The following is a 19,322-nucleotide window of genomic DNA, read 5'->3' on the forward strand; positions in this document are numbered from 1 at the left end:
AAAGATGCACTTTTCTTCAATTTTAATTAAACTTGTGATCATTTTCCAAAAGGAACATTTGAGTTCTTATACATTGGTTTAGTATACATTCTAACAGATGAATGTTACATCACTTCCTGGTACGAAGACAGTTGTAACAGATGCACACTATGGCTCAACACACTGATCTGGAACATAAAGTGTGCAAATAGAGGATATTACATGGTTGTGTGAAGATATGAAGTTTATCGTCGAGTGGTGAATGTATATTTCACAAATGAGCAAAGCAAATGAATTAATATTTTTCAACATGATAAACTTCATATCTTTGCACCACCGTGTAATGTTCTTTATATTATATGGACACATCCACACACAGAAAATGCAAGTTAATCAAAGGAGTTTAAATTTTGAACCAGTTAACCATTTTGACAACAACCGCCCAGTTAGCGCAAAACCCTGGGAGTTTGATTTTATTTTATTTAGGTTTTCCACATGTACATTTACAATAAAATACACATTTAATTATTATAAAGACATGTAAAAAACCGAGGATGACACAAAAAAGTCTAATAAAATGACTTATTTCCATTGTGGTCCTCATAAAAAATTACAAAATGGTGACAATATGATAGAGGACAAAAATTACCAAAAATGTGACATCATTGGAGTGAAATATCGGGAATTATTAGACATATGGGCCACTTTTTCCATGGAATAAAAACATGTATTCTGTTCCCTTCTAGTGGGTTTATTGATGGCATGCAATATTATTATCATATCGCTTATCTTCCATGTATTATGCCACTCTCCCCAATGGAGAATGAGCGTGCAATATTGTTATAATATTGCACATTGTCAAGACAACACAACATCACTCATCGGAGCTCATTCAAAGATCCAATGACAAAACTTTTCTGCTGCGCATGCACAGAATAATTTCTTTGTCAGCCGGGAGAGACAGAAGACGGGGTTAATTCAGTGCTTGGATTAAGCATTAAATAAATAAATTGAAAACTGAAACTAAAGACGTGCTGAACACCCGAAAGGCTACTAAAACTTCATTATATGTTCTTCACGCATATTTACAAGAGAAAAACATACCAACTAGCATCGAAAAACTGAAAAAGAGACAGATTGGAGCTGTAAAACTTCCATGCTAGCGAGTGACTGACAGTTTGTACACAAATATGGCCATGAGGTTTGCTTCATTAAAAGTGGAAGATTTAGAAAGAATTTTAAAAGTGAAAGACACGCTGTGAATACCTGAAAGGCTATCAGAATTTCACTGGATATTCTTCACGCGTATTTACAAGAGAAAAACATACCAATGGACATTGAAAAACTGGAAAAGAGACATGTCGGAGATGTAAAATTTCTGTGCTAGCGAGTGACTGTGACAGTTTGTACACAAACATGGCCATGAGGTTTGCTTCATTAAAAGCGGAAGATTTAAAGAGGAAGATGTGTTGAACACATGAAAGGCTACCAAAACTTCACTGGATATTCTTCACGCATATTTACAAGAGAAAAAACATACCAACGGACATCAAAAAACTGGAAAAGAGAGCAATGACAGAAATATTGTCAAAGTTCTACTTGGAGGTGAGGAAAAGTGACAGAGACTTTTACAAGAGGACTTCCTTCAGCAAAGCCCTTTTGTTTTGAACAACTGCAATGTAACAATTAACTACGACCAAAAGTAACTTTGAACTTGAACTGTCAGCCTGTTGGGTTGTTGTTCAGGTTTTTTGGACTTGTACCATTTTTATTGTTAGAACGTTGAGTATGTACATGTACATTGGATTGACAGAACATTGAATTACATTCGATCAGAATCAGCATTCAATATTAGTAAGTTACACCCCTGTTCTTAACTTTTTGTAAAATCTATGATTGTTCCATCAAATGGGTATGTATAATAATAATAATAATAATAATAATAATAATTTAATAATAATAATTAATAATAATTATTATTATGGGCGGCACGGTGGTGTAGTGGTTAGCGCTGTCGCCTCACAGCAAGAAGGTCCGGGTTCGAGCCCCGTGGCTGGCGAGGGCCTTTCTGTGCGGAGTTTGCATGTTCTCCCCGTGTCCGCATGGGTTTCCTCCGGGTGCTCCGGTTTCCCCCACAGTCCAAAGACATGCAGGTTAGGTTAACTGGTGACTCTAAATTGACCGTGAGTGTGAATGGTTGTCTGTGTCTATGCGTCAGCCCTGTGATGACCTGGCGACTTGTCCAGGGTGTACCCCGCCTTTCGCCCATAGTCAGCTGGGATGGGCTCCAGCTTGCCTGCGACCCTGTAGAACAGGATAAAGCGGCTACAGATAATGAGATGAGAGATGAGATAATTATTATTATTATAAAGTTGGCTGGCTTTTTCGTGGTATATCAGATATATTCCATTCAGCTAGCATGATACTGAATCTGTCTTTGATTCGTTCAGTATCATGCTAGCTGAATGGAATATATTTGATAGTCAAGTTTGTTTGTATAACAGTAGACATTGTCCCAAAGCAGCTTTACAGAATCTGAATGACCCAAGACATGAGCCAATTTTATCCCTAATCTATCCCCAATGAGCAAGCCCGTGGTGACGGTGGCAAGGAAAAACTCCCCCAGATGACATGAGGAAGAAACCTCGAGAGGAACCAGACCCAAAAGGGAACCAATCCTCACAACAACAGACAACATGACTATAACATTAACAGTTTTAATATGAAGTCAGTCTCGTTGATGTTATAACTCTTCATTAATGGAAATTTGAGTGCAAAACTGCTCATGACAACCACAGTCCCAAAGTTAGCAAGCCAACTGTAGTCCTCAGCCACAAAAGCATTACTGTAAGTGTCCAGGGTGTCTTCCAAGTGTGACTTTCAACTGTCCATATGGGGCCGTCCTCCACAGGAGCGATGTGATGAGACTCCAACCAGACATAGGGCATCAGGATGGATCAGGCAGGTCCGAGGAGCAGAAGAGGTCAGCACCTCGATCCCAGGATTGACATGTAACTCAGGCTACGTTTACATTAGACCGTATCTGTCTCGTTTTCTTCGCGGATGCACTGTCCGTTTACATTAAACCGCCTGGAAACGCTGGAAAACTGGAATCCGCCAGCGTCCATGTATTCAATCCAGATCGTGTCAGCTCCGGTGCTGTGTAAACATTCAGAATACGCGGATACGCTGTGCTGAGCTCTAGCTGGCGTCTCATTGGACAACGTCACTGTGACATCCACCTTCCTGATTCGCTGGCGTTGGTCATGTGACGCGACTGCTGAAAAACGGCGCGGACTTCCGCCTTGTATCACCTTTCATTAAAGAGTATAAAAGTATGAAAATACTGCAAATACTGATGCAAATACTGCCCATTGTGTAGTTATGATTGTCTTTAGGCTTGCCATCCTTCCACTTGCAAGTGGTAAGTGATGTGCGCTGGGATCACACACACAGCGGCTCAGTCCCGAATCACAGCTTGTTCACTTCACTCGCGCGCTCTGTGAGCTGCGCAAGGCCGGAGTGCGCACCCTCCAGAGGGCACTCGCTGTTCAGGGCGGAGTGATTTGGAGCGCAGGATGCCTGCGGAGCCGAGCGTATCCGTGTATTGGCATTGCTGTGTGCACGCAAATCGTGTATTGGTGTTGCTGTGTGCACACTAATCGTTTTAAAAACGTTAATCTGATGATCCGCTGATACGGTCTAATGTAAACATGGGCTCAGAAGGACAGGGGGGGGGGAAGAAAACACATGTTAGGTATGCCCAGTGTCACCTGAATAAGTAGAAACGGTATACATTTTGCGCTGAGTACAAGCAGGGACTCTGGCAAAACTAACTATGACAGCATAAAAGGAGGGAGCCAAAAGGTAACACAGGCATGAGGGAGCCACAGGACATAAAGCAGACACCCACTACACCGTCAACAAACTCGAGTGAGCAAGCGAGTGGGGGACTGACAGCATCCATACATCCCAGTTTACCAAAACACTCTATGTCTGAGGACCCTCCAGATCTACACCTTAACTTCATAAAAGGGCAATTCCATGTAAATGTCAACCTCACCATGCAAAAATAAAGCAACATGTAATACATCAAAACCACTCCCAGAGATATCACCTAGGCCTGTATTTTACAGATGTGAATAAGTTGAACCAATTTGTAACCAACCTAATATGTCACTGTCAGTCTTTCTTTCTTATAATGTAAAACCCAAGCTAAAATCAACTTTGATCATGTACAATTCTATATTATTGCCACAAGCCACAGAAATGTATGCTAAAATCCACAAAACAGCAAAACAATAGCCATCCTAAATATTATTTAAGAACTTTGATAGTTTTAGCTGATATTTAGAGAGTTTTTCAAAGGGTTATGGTGGTTAAATTGCTGATTTTCTAAACATATGCCATGTCTACCATTAACAAAAGGCTTGACTAAACAGATGTTTTCAGCCTAGACTTAAATGCTGAGACTGTGTAGACCACTCAAAGCTAGCCAATATTATTTAAATATGTCGCTCAGAGCTGCAATATATTTTGAATGAAAAATGCGAGTTTTTCAACATGGGAAGATAAACTTCATATCTTCAAGTTAACGTGTGATGTTCTTTTTATTATACAGACACATTCACAAACAAAAAGTACCCGAATTTTTTAAAACCATTCATCGATTTCCTCACGAGTGACATATAGAGAATTATGTCACAGTTTTGGTTCTCCATGTCCTGGATGTAGCTTGTATGAAAAATACGAGTGGTGTATTTCCCAGTAAAACACTCATTTCCATATAATATATACAGTTATGATTCTGATTTCTTTGGTTGATAAAAGAAACTCGAAAAATGGTGTGAGAGTAGTTGCACTAATCTGTTGCTGAATGGCTATGCAAAGTAAATACGTTCAAATCCACTGAAATTATATATTTTATGCACTTCAGCCTTGACCCATATCATACCAAGACTTTGGATAACTGCTTTATCTTTAATATAGGCAAAAGTATATCAGAATTACAGACACATTCCTTTCATGCTTATCCCACTAAAAGATAAGGATCGCTGCACCTTTGAATAACTATCTGTGTTTGGCTATTCCATTTGTGCACTCAAAGAAATGACATGCAGAAGTTAGAAACAATCTAGAAGCTAGTCCTCTTAAAATTTTAGACAGCTTATGGCAGTTTAAGGCTGTCAAGGCCATCAAGATGGACATGTTCACAGGATTCACAGGGCTCGAGATAAACTCTGTCATGCACTTGTCACTCCAGTATCTAGTTGTTTCCACATTTAGGAGCTCATCAGTATTTTTACTTGCCAGAACAATGTCACCACTGTATGCATAATAATTTATAAAATACAAAGCAAATTACAGGCGGCATGGTGGTGCAATTGTTAGCACTGTCCCCTCACAGCAAGAAGGTTCTGGGTTCGAGCCCAGCGGCCGACGGGGGCCTTTCTGTTTGCATGTTCTCTCCGTGTCTGCGTGGGTTTCCTCCGGGTGCTCTGGTTTCCCCCACAGTCCAGTGACATGCAGGTTAGGCTAATTGGTGGCTCTAAATTGACTGTAAGTGTGAGTGTGAATGGTTGTCTGTATGTGTCAGCCCTGTGATGATCTGGCGACTTGTCCAGGGTGTACCCTGCCTCTCACCCATATGGCCTTTTTCCACTACCCTTTTTCAGCTCACTTCAGCCCGACACGGCTCGCGTTTCAACTACCTCAGAGCAGCACGACTCAGCTTGCTTCAGCCCTACTCAGCACCCAAAACTCGCACGGTTTTGGAGTAGGGCTGAAGCGAGCCAAACCAAGCCGAGTGGGGCTAGGGGCGTGAGGAGACACTCCCCTGTGCACTGATTGGTGAGGAGGAGTGTCCTCACATGCCCACACACGCCCCGCGAGCACGCTGGGATCTGTAAACACCGTAAACCCGGAAGAAGAAGAATTACGAATTACGAGAATTTCTGAAGCCTTATGCGCCTCGCCTCATCTATACGCTCTTGCCAGTATCTGTTGGCATTGTCGGTGACAACAAGCCACAGCACCAAGACCAGCAACACTAACGACTCCATGTCCTCCATGTTTATTGTTTATTATCCGGGTCGTGAGACTACCGTTTAAAAGGTCACTGATGTCACTGTTTGCACCGCCTAACGACATCACGTGATGTCCACCCACTTTCACTAACTCCACCCAATGTGTCCACCCACTTCCAGCCAGCACGGTTCAGCGCGGTTGTAGTCGAAATGCAACTCCAACAGCCCCACTCAGCTCGACTCAGCCCAACTCAGCACGGCACGGCTCAGCCCAACTCAGCCGCGTTGGTAGTGGAAAAGCGGCAATAGTCAGCTGGGATAGGCTCCAGCTTGCCTATGCACTGAAAGTAACAGGAAACTAAATTATACATTTGTAGACAGCTAAGACAAAAGAGGACCCCGATAAATAAAGCTGTGCAGTTTATACATTCATCTGTTGGATCCAGGAAGGGCAACAATCATATGCTTCCTGGTTGCTGTGCATTCTGTAATTTAACTTTTTATTTGGTTTTCATTTATAGAAAAACATGTAATGACAAACAGTAACATAGAACAGACAGCATGGCAGTATCTACATATACTGTAGTGGCATGTCCCTTTTAACTCTAGCACCAGACCAAAAGAGAAAAAAACAACAACATAAATATATATATATATATATATATATATATATATATATATATATATATATACATACACCCACATGTACATGTACATACATAAATGATAAATAAATTTAGCACCCATAGTAACATCTCTATGTCTACAACCTCCCCACAATACCATAGGCAAAGAAATAGTCCCATGACTTCTTAAGGTTCTCATTTTCATTATTGACTCTTGATAACATAACTTCATATGATACTATCTCTGACATAAGCTGTAACCATTGTCTAAATTCTGGAGGGGATGTACTTTTCCACACCCTCAAAATCAATCTTGTAGCTGTCACAGCCCCCACTTTTATCACTGTAAGGTCATATTTTGATGCTTGTGGCAGCTCTGTATGGTCCCCTAAAAGGCACAATCTAGGAGATTTCGGTATTGTCATACTCATCGCTTTCTCCATATGTTCTATGACTTTTTCCCAAAATGGCTTAACCAACTTACATTCCCAAAGTGCATGTACAAATGTTCCCATTTCTGTATGGCATTTCCAACATAAATTATTGGTCAAAATACCCATTCTGTGTAGTTTAGAAGGTGTGAAGTAAAACCTGTGTATTAATTTATATTGAATAAACTTTCCCCTGGCCTCCCATATACCTTTTCTTGTGTTTGCCAAGATTTTTGACCACTCCTCCTTACTAAATTCACATTGCAAGTCTTTTTCCCACACTAGTTTTAAATTATTACACAGATCTCTCGATTGCCCAATAAAGAATTTGTAGAATCCTGATGCTCTGTGTGCTGCGCATGGTAAGTCCAGAAAGTCCATGATTGGGTTTTTCTCCAGATTGAATTTACCTTTAGTAATGCAGTCTCTGATTTGTAAATATTTCCAAAAGTTTCCCTTGCGTTCCAACTGAAATTTTTGCAACAACTCTGAGAAAGGTATGAAATGTCCATCTAAGTACAAGTCACTTATTTTATGAATCCCTTTTTTGAGCCATTGTTCCCAATAAATAGTCTTTTTTCCAATCCGTATTTCGGTGTTGTGCCATGGAGAGGCATAGGGTTGTCTTAAGTGTGATATGCCGCTTTTCCACTACAAACGCGGCTGAGTCGGGCTGAGCCGTGCCGTGCTGAGTTGGGCTGAGTCGAGCTGAGCGGGGCTGTTGGAGTTGCATTTCGACTACAACCGCGCTGAACCGTGCTGGCTGGAAGTGGGTGGACACATTGGGTGGAGTTAGCGAAAGTGGGTGGACGTCACGTGATGTCGTTAAGCAGCGCAAACAGTGACATCAGTGAGCTTTTAAGCGGTAGTCTCACGACCCGGATAGTAAACAATAAACATGGAGGACATGGAGTCGTTAGTGTTGCTGGTCTTGGTTCTGTGGCTTGTTGTCACCGACAACGGCAACAGATACTGGCAAGAGCGTATAGATGAGGCGAGGCGCATAAGGCTTCATAATTCTCGTAATTCTCCTTCCGGGTTTACGGTGTTTACAGATCCCAGCGTGCTCGCGGGGCGTGTGTGGGCATGTGAGGACACTCCTCCTCACCAATCAGTGCACAGGGGAGTGTCTGCTCACGCCCCTAGCCTCACTCGGCACGGTTTGGCTCGCTTCAGCCCCACTCCAAAACGGTGCGAGTTTTAGGGGCTAAGCAGGGCTGAAGCGAGCTGAGTCGTGCTGGTTTTTGGTAGTCGAAACGCGAGCCGTGTCGGGCTGAAGTGAGCTGAAGCGAGCTGAAGTGAGCTGAAAAAGGGTAGTGGAAAAGGGCCAATACTTTGTACATCCTGTGTATTTCTCTCCAAACTGTTTGGGCATGAGCCATTACTGGGTTAGAGGGACAGGTACCCCCATCAGTCCTTGACCTATGTGAGAGAGTGTCCACAAATGTAAATGGAGCAACCAGCTCCTGCTCCATTTTTATGCAGCTTTTTCCTGTGTTCGCTCCTCTCCAGTGCTCACTCAGCATGGCCATTTCAAAAGCCAGATTGTATAACCTTACATTGGGGAGGCCTAAGCCCCCTACATCTCTAGATGACCACATTTTGTTGATGTTGATTCTGGGCCTTTTCTTATCCCAAAGAAATGTTTTTACAATGTTATCAAATGTCTTAAACAGTATTGGTGGTATATCTAAAGGTAACATCATGGAAACATAATTGAATTGTGGGGCAACAACCATTTTTATCACACTCACTTTCCCCCAAAGAGTAAGCTTTAATTTCCTCCACTTTTCTAAATTTGTTTGTATCTTCTGTAGGAGTGGTTCTATATTTAAGAGCACTATTTCCTCCAAGTTTGGAGTTAAATGAATCCCAAGGTATTTCATGCCTGTAGGCACCCATTTGAAATTAAACACAGTAATATCATTTGAGTGACATGTTCTTGATATTGGCATGCCTTCAGATTTATGCCAGTTTATTTTATATCCTGATAATTTTGAGTAAGAGTTAATGCATTCAAGTAGCACTGGTAAAGAGTCAGCCGGCTCTGCTATTACTGCCAAGATGTCGTCTGCATACATAAATAACTTGTGCTCTCTGCCACCTGCATGTGCTCCCTTAATTCTTTCTTCTGCTCTAATTGCCAGAGCCAATGGCTCTAAAGCTAAAGTGAATAAGAGGGGTGATAGAGAGCAGCCCTGTCTCGTTCCCCTTGATAGGCCAAAAAAGTTAGATATCACCCCATTTGTAAGAACAGCCGCTCTTGGATTTGAGTAGAGCACTTTAACCCAGTGGCAAAAACCAGGCCCAAATTCAAATTTAGAGAGAGCTGCTATAAGGAAGCCCCATTCTACCCGGTCAAACGCCTTCTCGGCGTCCAGTGAGAGGGCTGTAACCGGTGTAGGATTGGTGCGATTCATATGTACAAGATGCATGAGTCTTCGCATATTATCCATTGACGATCTATGCTTGATGAAGCCTACTTGGTCACCATTTATGACATTAGGTAACACCCATTCCAATCTTGATGCTAGAGTCTTAGTCAATATCTTAAGATCAACCCCAAGTAGACTCACAGGTCTAAAGTTAGTTGGTTGTGATGCATCTCTATCTTTCTTTGGGATAAGAGTGATTAGGGCATCATTGAATGTGCTGGGCAGAGAGCCCCTCTCAAATGCTTCCAGGTAAACCTTATGTAAAATAGGGGCCAGGATATCAGCATATTTTTTATAATATTCAATTGGGAAGCCGTCCAATCCAGGCGACTTCCCATTTTTCATTGACTGTATGGTTGCTCTTAATTCATCCTCTGTTAGAGGGGCATCCAGCATTGTTCTTTGCTCCTCAGAAATGTTAGGCATCTGAAGGCTTGAGAAAAACTTTTCTATTTCCTCTGTGCTAGGAGTGCAGTCAGATGTATATAATTCTTTGTAAAATTCTTCAAATACCTTATTAATTTCTATTGAGGAGGTCACTGCTCCATTTGCTCTCTTAATCATTGGGATATTGTTAGAAATGTGCTGATGTTTTAATTGCCTGGCTAACAGTCTACCGCCCTTTTCCCCTCCTTCATAAAAAGTAGATTTTAGTCTAAATAAAGCATATTCTGCTTTTTTATTAAATATTTCATGTAACTGATATTTACGATTACAGATGGTGTGATATATCTCCTCTGTATTATGAATTGCCAATTCTTTTTCCAGATTACATATTTCCTTTTCCAATTTTGTCACTCTCATTGCACTCTCTTTTTTAAGTTTAGAGGAATGGGCTATGATTTTCCCTCGGATGTATGCTTTTGATGCCTCCCATACAGATGATATTTGTGATGTAGAGCCAATGTTGGTTTTAAAGAATAATTTAAGTTCCTCTGATAGTGTGTTGCTAAATACCTCATCCTGCAATATCCTAGTGTTTAGCCTCCATCTGCCTTTTCTACCTCTGTCCGTCTGTAAATCTATGTGTAGCTCTACTGTGGTGTGGTCACTAAGAGCAATTGCTCCTATCTTACAGTCCACAACTGAGTCTATGAGAGTGTTTGATATTAGGAAGAAATCTATCCTGGAATGTGACTTATGACAGTGAGAGTAGAATGTATATTCTCTCTCACGAGGATTCACCAACCTCCAAACATCCACCAGACTCAGATCCTCTGTTAACATATATATCGCTGCTCTATCCCTTGGTGTGTGTTTACCCTTGAATCTGCTCTTATCAATCATCCCATCCATCACTTGGTTAAAATCTCCTGCTAGAATGACCTGCCCTTCCATATCTCCAATCAATGTATTTACCTCATGGAAAAAATCAGGATCCCCTTTATTAGGGGCGTATATATTACATAATATTGTCTTAACTCCGTTAACTAAGGCTTCAATACAAATTATTCTACCTTCTTGATCCTTTTTTTCCTTTATCATGACAAAGCTTAATCTCTTATTTATAAGAATCATCACTCCATTTCGTTTGCTAGAGTAAGAGCTGTGATAAACTCTTCCCACCCAATCCCTTTGAAATTTTACCGCTTCTTCCTCTGTGATGTGAGATTCTTGAATAAATGCGACATCTGTGCCCTTGGATTTTAGATAGGTTAATATTTTCCTCCTCTTAATCTGGTTGCCACATCCATTTATGTTCCATGATATTACGTTAATGTATCTGTTATCCACCATTATAACTGCGCATATGTAACTTCAGCTGTAGGTCGCCCCTCATAGATTTAACTAAGTAAACAAAAAAGTGGGACATTAACCAATGCCTTGCTTCTTCTATACCATGCTGTCTTGATGCAATAATCAAACATGAACATGCACAACAAAAGAAGCCTCCCCTAGTCAGATCAACATCGAACATCCTGGCTCTGCGTACCATAGCCCCTCCCCACCCTGTATAAGAATTCCCCTTAACTATTTTACTCAGTCCGCGAGGCGCGTTGCTATCAACAACACCACTTCAGTCACCCCAGACAAACCAATCATAAAAGAAATGATTTTGTGTTTGTGACTTATGTAATCCTGATTTTTCATTTTCACACACGCTTCAAAAGTCACTTGCAGGACTCGTGGTCATCTATTCGTTTCTCTGAATGAATTCATCTGCTTCCTTCCACTCTTTGAACATTTTCTTTTGCCCCTTCCAAGTAAAGATGAGCGTAGCGGGATACGCCAATCGGTGTTTCACGTTCAGCTCCTGTAGTCGCCTTTTCACCAGTGCAAACTCCTTCCTTTTCTCTGCCAGTTCCCTTGTCAGATCCTCGAAAAAAGATAGCTTGCAACCGTCCCATTCGATTCCCCGTTTCTCCTTCGACACCTGTAGTACTTTATCTCGAGCAGAAGAGCGTAGGAAGTGTATCAAAATGGTCCTTGGTGGTTTGTCCGGATCAGGCATGGGGGCCATCGAGCGGTGTGCCCGTTCAATCTCAAATTCCTGGCCTGTTAGCCCCAGTCCATCGGACAAGATTCTTTCTACGTATTGCATTACTTTGCCTTTTTGCTCTTTATTTTCTTTCAGTCCCACCAACCTGACATTGTTTCTCCTGCTACGATTTTCGAGGTCTTCCACCCGCATCCACAGTGTCTGTATTCGTTTATCATGTTTCTCTACGTCTTTTTCCATTCTCACGTTTGTGTCCTCTATGTCCGATATCCGTTGCTCGGCATCTCCAAGCCTACTTTGTATGTTATCCACGGCGTCCTTCAGCTCTTTAGTAGTCTCTTTGATGGCCGTTACATCCGCTGCTACCACCTTAAGTGTTGCGTTCATCTTTCGTATCTCTTCCATGACTTTATCACCTGTTCCTTCAGGTCTGTCGCTGTCGGCCATGTTGCTTCTAGGTGCGGGCTTGCTTCTCTTGTTTGTGCTTTGGAAAAAGTTTGCTTTGGTCGACATTTCACTACTCAGTCTTCACTTTAATGACCTATTTTGAAATATACTCCCATCTAACTATGAAAGCAGGCTATATTGAAAATATAAGCGTGTGTTAAGTTCAATTAAATGATGGTCTGTCAAGAGCTCTCGCAGTGTGCTGCCATCTTTCTCGACGCTCCCACGTGACTCGGTTGCTGTGCATTCTGGGAAATGTAGTGAAAATTCTCTTCACACTTTATTCTTTTATATTGCATGGTCAAGGAGGTAAGACTGCATTTCCTATAATTCTCTTTTCAGCTGTGGCCTCTGTGGTGTGATGGCATTGATCCAACCTTGCAAAATGAAGAGATGTGGTTCCTTGACGAAAAGCCATTATTTCTGCGATTTTCTTTCTTGTAAATTTGTGACTTATGTAATCGTATAATAATTATATTTGTCCTGTGATGACCTGGCGACTTGTCCAGGGTGTACCCTGCCTTTCGCCCGTAGTCAGCTGGGATAGGCTCCAGCTTGCCTGCGACCCTGTAGAACAGGATAAAGGGGCTAGAGATAATGAGATGAGATGAATTATATTTGTGGGGGCGTCGTGGCTCAGGTGGATAAGGCACCATACCATAAATCCGGGGACCCGGGTTAGATTCCGACCCGAGGTCATTTCCCGATCCCTCCCCGTCTCTCTCTCCCGCTCATTTCCTGTCTCTACACTGTCCTATCCAATAAAGGTGAAAAAGCCCCCCAAAAATATCTTTAAAAAAATAATTATATTTGTATAGATTCCCAGAAGACCTATAACACTATTTTTAATTACCTTTCTTGTTAACAAAGCTCAGAAGAATCTATAGAAGGATAAATGTATTCTTGGTGGGTGCAGTAGTGGTATAACTAATCATTCATGATAACTGCTGATTATCCTGATCAGAGTCAGGCTGTGCTAGGAACACATCCCAAATAGGATCACAGGTCCACAACAGGCCACATACACATTTTAAACCTGAGCATGCATAATATCCAACCAATTACATGCTACCATCCACTTTTACTTTAACTGTACAACATTAATGGTTCTTTACTGGCTACAATAGCTTTTTTAACGAAACAGTGATATAGAACTCCTGATAATACTCAGAAAATGCTGAAAAACAAACATGTCGTCATATTACCCACTCACTGCATCCAGGCAGGTTAATGACTGCCAGTACCTAATTGGCTGCTGATCGAAATATACTCAGAGACTCTTTAGCAGGTCTCTGGGATTGTTTATTTTTATGGGATTGTATTCATAAGAACAACACCTGCAGTGCTGCCTTTTGGGTTTGGCCAAAATAAGAAACTTCAGGGAACAGCTGTCTTTACACTAGGAGCACAAACACAGCTTTGGTAGCCTCCATTCAAAAGGAACACTGGGTGCTCAGTTTGTTCAGTATCATGGTATGTTATACTGTAGAGCTGATTATTGATGTATGCCGAGTTTTACTGTGAAAAATGCAGTATGTAATATATTAGGAGTATTATTATGAGTATTATTAGAAATGGGTTGAAAGTATTCTTATAACCATTTGTCTTTGAACTTATAACCACATGTAAGAAATTCTTTGGCTCTGCTGAATGAGCCCTGAACACACACACTTACTCAGAGAAAGCCTGGCTCGTGCGTCATGAACATAAGCGACAGTCTGCCAAGCTGTGGATGCTCACTGCCATTGACCCAACACACACACACACACACACACACACACACACTTTAATCTGTACACTGAAACATTTAATTTGAATAGGGGTTGTTTTACAATCAGGGTACAAAGTTTGTGTCACAGGGGTCCAAAATTCAAATTGATTCAAACTGGTTCTTGTACCAGTTTTTAAGTGAAGGACAAGTTAAAGAACAGATTTCAGGTAATTTTTTGACATATGTGTTTGGTAGTTTTGTGTAATCTGCTATAAGATAAAGAAGATTAAGTGTAGCTTTAAGCAGGGCTGGGAGAAACAAATGAAGTGATTCTCGGAGAGGACATTTTTTTTTTTTGACAATTCAGAATCCACTACTTCCATAGTGCTTTTAAATATAAGGCTGTAAGCTTTGTGTTAGTTGTCTCTAATATTTATGTCCCAATAGCTTGACCACATTTTAGGATGAAAATAATCATTTTAAATATGTTATTTTATATTGAAGAATTAGCTGTCTCGGAGAGGACATTTTTTTGACACAATTACATACTAATTTGATCAAAATAGTCTGAAAATTTACTGGCATTCAACATTAAAACTTAACTATGTTTCCAATGATATGGAACCAAATATTTGTTTTATGGTATAAAGAATGATTTAAGTGCATCCCTTTTGGAGCTACCTGTGGTCAAAAAAGCACTTTTTCTAAATGACACGAGTAATTTTGCTAAATATGACATATATTGCCATACATTCACCAAAAATAACGTTATCACCAATTTTTTTTTTGCATGGTAAATAGAGCTGTCACAGGGCTACAATAAACAACCAAGTTTATTTAGTCAAGCCTTTTGATATTGAAGATAATAAGTGTTAAATGTGATTTTTAGCTTGCGTACCCTGATTGTAAAACAACCCATATCTAAATTCTAACTAGAACCTAGAATCTAATCCTGTGTCTAACCCTCATGTCGATGAAATTGTGTAAGTTGGTTGTTAGTTAGCATTCCTAACTCAAGTTTACTGCTAGCTGCTGTGCTTATCCTCATGCCTAGATAATACAATGACCATGTTATATAATTCATATGATTCTTTTATTTCTGTGTGGACATTTTTGTGATCCATTTCTTTATCAGCACAAGTTATTCATTCTGTTTGGTCAAACAAGAAAGTATTTGCTCAGAAACTAAAATCCTGTTTTGCTCAGAAACTAAAATCCTGTTATCAGAAGGAGAACTTCTGCAACAACTTATTTGTCAGCATTCACAGTTTGACTTGAACCTATCTAGTTCAACTTGACACTCCATTACAAAATAGTACTGCACTAAGAATTGAGTACAGTAAATCCTCTAATACTGGCCTGTATTCCATTACTGGCCGGGACTCTAATATTGGCCGGTCTCGCTGTCGGAGGAGGTAAATAATGGCCGGACTCTAATACAGGCCGGGGCTATAACCAACGATGTTTCTGAGATCATAGTGGCCTTACACAATCGTTCCGATCTGAAAGACAATTGTGATCAGTGGCGCCGCCAGGCGTATGGCCGTACGCACTAGGCGTACCTTGGGGAGAGAGATATTTTTTTTAAATTATAATTGTTACCTGAATGCTTTGGCAATGAAACATAATTTGAGAAAGAGAGAGAGAGAGAGAGAGAGAGACGTGTGTGTACCGGCGCATTTGTGTGCTTCAGGAGTGGGCGGGGTGTGCGTGACCAAGAAAGCTCATTGGTCAATGCAGATATACTTTTCTTGCACCACTGAGATTCTCTCCAGTTTTGAGAAACGGAGACAGACAATCGTCAGTAGTCAGGGCTTGTGCGAGAATTTATTGAGAAGCGAGTCAAAAATGAGTAAACGAACCCTGAAACAAACGAGCTTGTTTCAGACTTTTACGAAAAAGTCCAAAAGCAGTGATCCAGGGGTGTCATCTGCTTGCCAGTCCTCTCCAGTATCAGCTAGTAACACGGCACCGGCAGCTTCCACTCCTCCGCAACCTAGCAGCAGTACGCTGCAGCTGGATGCTAGCTCAGTTCCTTTGAGGGAATTGCCTTCATCTACCTCCGAGTTTGAAACTAGCCATACATCCAGTGAATTTCATATAAGAACACCTACATCTCCCCATGTCCCTTACGATCAGAAGTAGATGGTTGCTCCACCTTGCTGACAAATGAGCCATCAGATAGCTTTACTAATGAGCCACGAGTCAGCCCGCTATCACTGACATCAGATTTATCAGACACAGGTAAACTTCAACCAGATGCCTTAAAATGTGCACCGGACTCTGTAAAGCTCAATGTCCTACAGAACCGCTTCAAACCAGACAGAGGGTGGGTGGCTCCTTCTACTCTGATTTTCGGTAAACTCAGAAAAATACCCGAGGAGTTTTTCAACGAGTCTATGTACCCCACGTTGCGCTACAGTGTGTGTCAGAGTCGTGCGTGCGGTAGTGCTGAGCAAGTTCACTAGATTCTAATCGAGGCTATAAAGAGTTTATTGTTTATTGTCGTGTGTAGTTCACATATGTTGTTCAAATATCAGCCTGTGTTCATGGAAGGCTATTGTTCAATTTCAAGTTAAAGTTCTATCGTTGTTTTGTGTATAAGCCTATAGATCGACTCTTCATAGAAACTGCAGCACGCAAGCGGTTTTTTTTTGGGGGGGGGGATTACACCGCTAGTGCGTACCTTACAGTTCAACCCTGCAGGCGCCCCTGATTGTGATTACCGGTAGGTCTGGTGGTAACCAGGCAACCAAGCATCAACCTATTTTATAGGTTCAAATAGACACAAAATCTCGTTTTTATTCATTCCACTGGTAGTCTGTTTTGCTCAAATAGAAATAGAGGCCTGCCTCTAATTCTGGCCTCCTTCCAATAATGGCCTGGACCAAGATGCACTTGAGTGAAATAAAGGCCCCGGCCTATATTAGAGGATTTACGGTAATCACACTCAATTCTTACAGTCTGTACAGATGCAAGCTTATTTTAAAAATCTTGGTAAGGAATGAATATCTGATGAACATCTGAAAAAAACAAAGAAACAGTAGCTTATTTTACAATAGGAACAATAAAATGTTCTGAGCGCCACAGTCCTTCACTTCCAGTGGTTATTGCTTTACATCACTGTAGCTAGATTCAGGTGTGGGTGGAGCACAGAAGCACGGCAGGTGGCTGTTTGTGTTGAAGAGGGGTTTTTATTTTACAGCTTTTCAGCATAGGGCTCCAAAAAACTCTCACTCTCTCACACATGCACGCACACACACATACAGGCTGTGTATGCCCTTGGCGCCGACCTCCCCTTCTCGCTCTCCTTTTATCAGACGCGGTCACTGAAGGAGACACACGAACACGTTAATTGACAACAGGTGTAGTGACACGACCACTCACCTTCCCTGACTCCACCCTCCATTCACAGACCGACGCTCAGCCACACCTCCGCTGCCACATATTCCCACCGCCCCACTCAGGCTGGGAAGCCGTCCGTCCTGAAGCTGACACCCCCCCCCCCCCCCCCCCCCCCCCCCCCCCCCGACGGGAGAGGAAGTCTGCCACCACCATCTGCGCCCCCGGCCTGTGGACCACCTCAAATTTAAATGGCTGGAGTGCAAGATAACAACGGGTGATCCACGCGTTGGCATCCTTCATGCGGTGGAGCCACTGGAGCAGCTCGTGGTCCGAACAGAGGGTGAAAGGGCACCCCAGCAGGTAGTACTGGAGGGCGAGGACTGCCCACTTGATGACTAAGCACTCTTTTTCGATCATGCAGTACCTGCCCTCTCGCATTGACAGCTTTCGGCTAAAGTCCAGCACGGGACATTCCTCCCCCTTCACCTTCTGGGACAGAACAGTCCCCAGCCCTCTGTCTGACGCGTCTGTCTGTAAAATAAAGGGGAGAGAAAAGTCAGGGGAGTGTCACAGTGGCCCCTCACACAGTGCAGCCTTTACCCTAGAGAAAGCCTGTTGGCATTGCTCCGTCCACTGGACCGGATCTGGTGCTCCCTTTTTAGTGAGATCCGTTAGTGGGCTGGTGATGTCCGAATAATTAGGTATGAACCAAAGATAGTAGCCAGCCCCAGGAACTGTCTCACCCCCTTTTTGGTCTTGGGCCTCGGGCAGGCCGCAATCACTGCTGTCTTATTAATTTGGGGATGCACCTGCCCATGGCCTAAGTGGAAACCCAGATACCTTACATCCCCCCGCCCAATCGCATATTTCTTTGGGTTGGCTGTGAGACCCGCCTGCCTCAGTGACTTTAGGACGGCCCTAAGGTTTTCAAGGTGCTGTGGCCAGTCATTACTGTAGATGATAATGTCATCCAGATACGTGGCTGTGTAGGTGGCGTGGGGGCGGAGGACCCTGTCCATAAGCTGCTGAAACGTAGTGGGCGCCCCAAACAGCCCAAAAGGAAGTGTGACGAATTGGTGTAAGCCAAACGGTGTGGAAAAGGCCGTTTTCTCTTGGGACAGAGGAGTCAAGGGGATCTGCCAATATCCCTTCGTTAAATCCAGTGTCGAATAAAAACGAGCAGCGCCTAATCAATCGAGCAACTCGTCAATGCGAGGCATTGGGTACGCGTCAAATTTAGACACCGTATTGACTTTCCTATAGTCCACACAGAACCGGACCGACCCATCGGTCTTGGGGACCAGGACCACTGGGCTGCTGCAGTCACTGTGGGACTCCTTGATTATGCCCATTTCGAGCATGGCTTCAGGTTCATCCCGGACCACCTTTTTTTTGTGTTTGGGCAGGCGGTAAGGGCGGCTGCGCACTACCACCCCCGGGGGCGTTTCAGTGTGGTGTTCTATGAGGTGGGTGCGGCCGGGCAGGGGCGAGAACACATCGGAAAATTCTTTCTGCAACTGGGCTACCTCCATGAGCTGGGTCAGGGAGAGGTGGTCTCCACAGGGGACCGGAGCGGTGGGCAATGTCAATTTTCTTTTTTGAACCTCCAGCCCCAGCTCCGCCTTCTCCAGAATTACCAACACCAAAGCCACGGGGACCTCCTCATTCCAACGTTTTAACAGATTGAGGTGGTACATCTGTAATGCCCCACCCCGTCTGTTCGCCTCACCTCATAGTCGACATCCCCGACTCACCGTGTGACCTCGAAGGGCCCTTGCCACTTGGCGACCAATTTGGAGCTCGATGTGGGCAACAATACAAGTACTTTGTCTCCCGGGTTTCGGCACCACTGTAGCGAGATTCAGGTGTGGGTGGAGCACAG

At 42.7% G+C, this 19,322-nt stretch overlaps 1 protein-coding gene across 1 annotated transcript in view; it reads left to right on the top strand.

Moving 5' to 3' along the window:
* Positions 1 to 19,322, top strand: part of LOC132895315 (formin-binding protein 1) — a 259,445-nt gene that overhangs the window by 837 nt on the left and 239,286 nt on the right. The window lies entirely within an intron of this gene.

This window comes from Neoarius graeffei, chromosome 12 (genome assembly GCF_027579695.1).
Source record: "Neoarius graeffei isolate fNeoGra1 chromosome 12, fNeoGra1.pri, whole genome shotgun sequence".
In the NCBI taxonomy this organism is placed as follows: domain Eukaryota; kingdom Metazoa; phylum Chordata; class Actinopteri; order Siluriformes; family Ariidae; genus Neoarius; species Neoarius graeffei.